The sequence below is a fragment of the Coregonus lavaretus genome, assembly GCF_964263955.1.
Source record: "Coregonus lavaretus genome assembly, contig: HAP1_SCAFFOLD_356, whole genome shotgun sequence".
NCBI classification, from domain to species: domain Eukaryota; kingdom Metazoa; phylum Chordata; class Actinopteri; order Salmoniformes; family Salmonidae; genus Coregonus; species Coregonus lavaretus.
Window position 1 is genome coordinate 463,978 of NW_028165452.1, and position 6,000 is coordinate 469,977.

Below are 6,000 nucleotides of genomic sequence, written 5' to 3' on the forward strand. Positions count from 1 at the left end.
ATCTCAACATCAACTGTTCAGAGGGGACTGTGTGAATCAGTCCTTCATGGTCGAACTGCTGCAAAGAAACCACTACTAAAGGACACCAATAAGAAGAAGAGACTTGCTTGGGCCAAGAAACACAAGCAATGGGGGAAACGGTGGAAATTTGTCCTTTGGTCTGGATTCCAAATTGGAGATTTTTGGTTCCAACCGCCATGTCTTTGTGAGACATGGTGTGGGTGAACGGATGATCGCATGTGTATTTCCCACCGTAAAGCATGGAGGAGGAGTTATGGTGTGGGGGTGCTTTGCTGGTGACACTGTCTGTGATTTATTTAGAATTCAAGGCACACTTAACCAGCATGGCTACCACAGCATTCTGCAGCGATACGCGATCCCATCTGGATTGGGCTTAGTGGGACTATCATTTGTTTTTCAACAGGACAATGACCCAACACACCTCCAGGCTATGTAAGGGCTATGTTACCAAGAAGGAGTCTCCCGAGTGGCGCAGTGGTCTAAGTGCTAGCAGTGCCACTAGGGATCCTGGTTCGAATCCAGGCCCTGTCGTAGCCGGCCGCGACCGGGAGACCCATGAGATGGCGCACAATTGGTCCAGGGTAGCGGAGGGAATGGCCGGCAGAAAAAAAAAAAAAAAAAAACATTTTTTTTTTAAAGAAGAAAAAATATACAAATAAAAACATTTTAAAAATAAATACTAAAACAAGGAGAGGGATGTAGTGCTGCATCAGATGACCTGGCCTCCACAATCCCCCGACCTAAACCAAATTGAGATGGTTTTTGGATGAGTCGGACCGCAGAGTGAAGGAAAAGCAGCCAACAAGTGCTCAGCATATGTGGGAACTCCTTCAAGACTGTTGGAAAAGCATTCCAGGTGAAGCTGGTAGAGAGAATGCCAAGAGTGTGCAAAGCTGTCATGAAGGCAAAGGGTGGCTATTTGAAGAATCTCAAATATAAAACATGTTTTGAATTGTTTAACACTTTTTTGGTTACTATATGATTCCATATGTGTTATTTCAAAGTTTTGATTTGACAGCATGTTGGATGACTGTCATTCATATTCCATTCACCCAGTTCAATGTAACATCGATAGGTTTAGGCTACTACATGATACTCAAATTTTCCCTATACCCATCATGAGGTTGCTACAACCTAGTCTATGAATGAAAGTTTACAACGTAGGTGACATACGGACAGTGACACATTCAATACCGCCTTGCACACTCTTGCCTGCAATTAGCTTATCTAGGGTGTAATCATTTGTCCAACAGTTGCAAAGAAGTTTCTAATGGACAAATTCAGATATGTTTATATGTTTGAGCCGGGTGTTTTGAGTAACTAAACTAGCCAGCTAGCTAACATTGCATCCCTCTGTTAGAGCCGGGTGTTTGAGTAACTAAACTAGCCAGCTAGCTAACATAGCATCCCTCTGTTTGAGCCGGGTGTTTCAGTAACTAAACTAGCCAGCTAGCTAACATTGCATCCCTCTGTTGGAGCAGGGTGTTTGAGTAACTAAACTAGCCAGCTAGCTAACATAGCATCCCTCTGTTGGAGCAGGGTGTTTGAGTAACTAAACTAGCCAGCTAGCTAACATAGCATCCCTCTGTTGGAGCAGGGTGTTTGAGTAACTAAACTAGCCAGCTAGCTAACATAGCATCCCTCTGTTTGAGCCGGGTGTTTCAGTAACTAAACGAGCCAGCTGCATTTGCTAGCTAAGTAAGTGATTCTGAAAGTGAAAAGAAATGATGAATTCTCTCTCTCTTCCTTCTCCTTCATTTTTGAATAAATTAGTTTGTTGAGAACTGCTAAACTATTGTCTTTCTCTCTCTTTGAGTCAACTACTCACCACATTTTATGGACTGCAGTGCTAGCTAGCTAGCTGTAGCTTGTGCTTTCAGTACTAGATGAATTCTCTGATCCTTTGATTGGGTGGACAACATGTCAGTTCATGCTGCAAGAGCTCTGATAGGTTGGAGGACGTCCTCCGGAAGTTGTCATAATTACTGTGTAAGTCTATGGAAGAGAGTTGTGCTATCGTACAGAGTGCTGTTGAGGCTACTGTAGACCTTCATTGCACAACAGTGTGTTTTAATTAATTATTTGGTGACAGGTGAATATATTGAGTATAGTTTTATCTAAAAAGGATAACTTCTTCAATGTTTTACCATTTTTATTTTTATGAAATTCACTGAGGAGGATGCTCTCATCCCTTTCCTACTCAGAGGAGCCTCCTCTGCTAGACAACCATTCTCAGGTCTTGCCATAGATTATCAAGTAGATTTAAGTCAAAACTGTAATTCGGCCACTCAGGAACATTCATTACCTTCTTGGTAAGCAACTCCAGCATATATTTGTCCTTGTGTTTTAGGTTATTGTCCTGCTGAAAGGTGAATGCATCTCACAATGTCTGGTGGAAAACAGACTGAACCAGGAATTCCTCTAGGATTTTGCCTGTGCTTAGCTTCATTCCATTTATTCTTATCCTGAAAAACTCCCCAGTCCTTAACGATTACAAGCATACCCATAACATGATGCAGCCACAGCTAAGCTTGGACATTTCAAGAGTGGTACTCAGAAATGTGTTGGATTGGATTTGCCCTAACATAACACTTTGTATTCAGGACAAAAAGTAAATTGCTTTGCCATATTTTTTTTGCATTATTACTTTAGTTTCTTGTTGCAAACAGGATGCATGTTTTGGTATATTTTTATTCTGTACAGGCTTCCTTCTTTTGACTCTGTCATTTAGGTTAGTATTGTGGAGTAACTACAATGTTGTTGATCCATTCTCAGTTTTCTCCTATCACAGCCATTAAACTCTGTAACTGTTTAAAAGTCAGCATTAGCCTCATGGTGAAATCCCTGAGCGGTTTCCTTCCTCTCCGGCAACCGAGTTAGGAAGGATGTCTATCTTTGTAGAGGCTGGGTATATTGATACACCATCCAAAGTGTAATGAATGAAGGGATATTCAATGTCGTCTACCCATAGGTGCCCTTCTTTGCGAGGCATTGGAAAACTTCCCTGGTCTTTGTGGTTGAATCTGTGTTTGAAATTCACTGCTCGACTGAGGGACCGTATAGATAATTGTACAGTATGTCTGGGGTACGGAGATTAGGTAGTCATTCAAAAATTATGTTAAACACTATTGTTGCACACAGAGTGAGTCCATGCAACTTATTATGTGACTTGTTGAGAAGATTTTTACTCCTGAACTTTCTTAGGCTTGTCATAACAAATAGGTTGAATTCTTATTAACTCAAGACATTTCAGCTTTTTATTTTTAATTAATTTGTTCGAAAAACATGATTCCACTTTGACATTTTGGGGTATTGTGTGTATGCCAGTGACAAAATTAATCTCAATTTAATCCATTTTAAATTCAGGGTTGTAACAACAAAATGTGCAAAAGTGGAAGGGGTATAAATACTTTCTGAAGGCACTGTATATACAGTATTTAGCGGCTATTTAGCTGCTATTGTTGTAGTAAATTATCCCTATACTTATTAAAACAAACAAAGTACTTTCAGAGTTTTTGTAGAATCAAGGTAGACTTTATTTCACAAGCAATAGAGCCGAGCTGGTCTGCAGAGCAACTGCCGTCCCAGACTTGGAGCTCTCTCTTTATACAGCTTCATCATTTCATATCATATCGGAGCCACTATGGTTTCTTTGTCTAGCTTCTTTCCTGTCTATCCCCATGTCTGCTTGGTCTCCTTTTCATATCATATCGGAACCCCCTCTTTATCCTCTTAGTTGTGTGTTATTCACTCCTCTTCACCTTTATGTTAGAGAACAGCTCTTAGTTGTTCAATAATCCACGGGGTTGAGTGCCTTGTTGTTTAAATTCAATAACACCATAGAGATTTCAATCATATCAGTCTATCTTACCTTACAGGCCTAACTCAATATTAGGGATCTAATAACACCATAGAGAATCAAATCAAGCTTTATTTATACAGCACATTCCAGACATGGAATTGAACACAATGTGCTTCACAGGAAAAAAACTAATAAAAACAATTAAAATGAAACTAAATATTTACTACACAAATATAAGAGGATAAAAAACTAAAGAATTACAATTAAAACTGCACGACTAAAAAGCACCCTGAGGAAAAGCACCACTAAAAAGGTGTGTTTTAAGATCTCGTTTTAAAAATGCCACAGTTTCCTTCCCCATCAGGTTCTCTGGCTATTCCAGAGGCTGGGAGGCATAGTAACTAAAGGCTTCCTCTCCATGCCTCTTGGTCCTAGGCTTTGGGATAGTTAAAAAGGCCAAAAAGGCCAGTGACACTGCAGGCCTTTTCTCTAATCAGAGCTTTCTGACTCTCCCCAAGAAAAAACTCACTGCTGTTAATCAGATATCCATCCTCCTCCTCCCCTTTCACTGTGACAGTCATCTCCCCCTCCTCTCCTTTCACTGTGACAGTCATCTCCCCATCCTTCTCCCCTTTCACTGTGACAGTCATCTCCCCCTCCTCCCCTTTCACTGTGACAGTCATCTCCCCCTCCTCCCCTTTCACTGTGACAGTCATCTCCCCCTCCTCCCCTTTCACTGTGACAATCATCTCCCCCTCCTCCCCTTTAACTGTGACAGTCATCTCCCCCTCCTTTCATAAATAAACCAAATATAGCTGAATAACAACATATATATATGACTAGTAAGCACACAGACTGTGTGTTTATAACCCTGCTGTTAATATACACAAAATGGTCAAAATAGCACCAATGTTTTGGTTTGTATGTTTGTTGTGTTTAAAACTAGCCTAGCACTACGCTAATGCTATCGTAACAAGCTAGCTGACTAACAACATATACAGTTTAAGTCGGAAGTTTACATACACCTTAGCCAAATGCATTTAAACTCAGTTTTTCACAATTCCTGACATTTAATCCTAGTAAAAATTCCCTGTTTTAGGTCAGTTAGGATCACCACTTTATTTTAAGAATGTGAAATGTCAGAATAATAGTAGAGAGAATGATTTATTTCAGCTTTTAATTCTTTCATCACATTCCCAGTGGGTCAGAAGTTTACATACACTCAATTAGTATTTGGTCGCATTGCATTTAAATGGTTTAACTTGGGTCAAACGTTACGGGTAGCCTCCCACAATAAATTGGGTGAATTTTGGCCCAATTCTCCTGACAGAGCTGGTGTAACTGAGTCAGGTTTGTAGGCCTCTTTGCTCGAACATGCTTTTTCAGTTCTACCCACAAATGTTCTATAGGATTGAGGTCAGGGCTTTGTGATGGCCACTCAAATACCTTGACTTTGTTGTACTTAAGCCATTTTGCCAGAACTTTGGAAGTATGCTTGGGGTCATTGTCCATTTGGAAGACCTATTTGGGAACAAGCTTTAACTTGACCTGACTGATGTCTTGAGATGTTGCTTCAAAATATCCACATAATATAATTTTCCTTCCTCATGATGCCATCTATTTTGTGAAGTGCACCAGTCCCTCCTGCAGCAAATCACCCCCACAGCATGATGTTGCCACCCCCGTGCTTCACGGTTGGGATGGTGTTCTTCGGCTTGCAAGCTAGGAGACAGAACGCGTCTCCTTCCTGAGCGGTATGACGGCTGCGTGGTCCCATGGTGTTTATACTTGAGTACTATTGTTTGTACAGATGAACGTGGTACCTTCAGGTGTTTGGAAATAGCTCCTAAGGATGAACCAGACTTGTGGAGGTCTACAATTATTTTTCTGATGTCTTGGCTGATTTCTTTTCATTTTCCCATGATGTCAAGCAAAGAGGCACTGAGTTTGAAGGTAGGCCTGGAAATACATCCACAGGTACACCTCCAATTGACTCAATTGTAGTCTCCTGAGTGGCGCAGTGGTCTAAGGCACTGCATCGCAGTGCTAGCTGTGCCACTAGAGATCCTGGTTCGAATCCAGGTTCTGTCGTAGCCGGCCGTGACCGGGAGACCCATGGGGCAGCGCGCAATTGGCACAGCGTCGTCCAGGGTAGGGGAGGGAATGGCCGGCAGGGA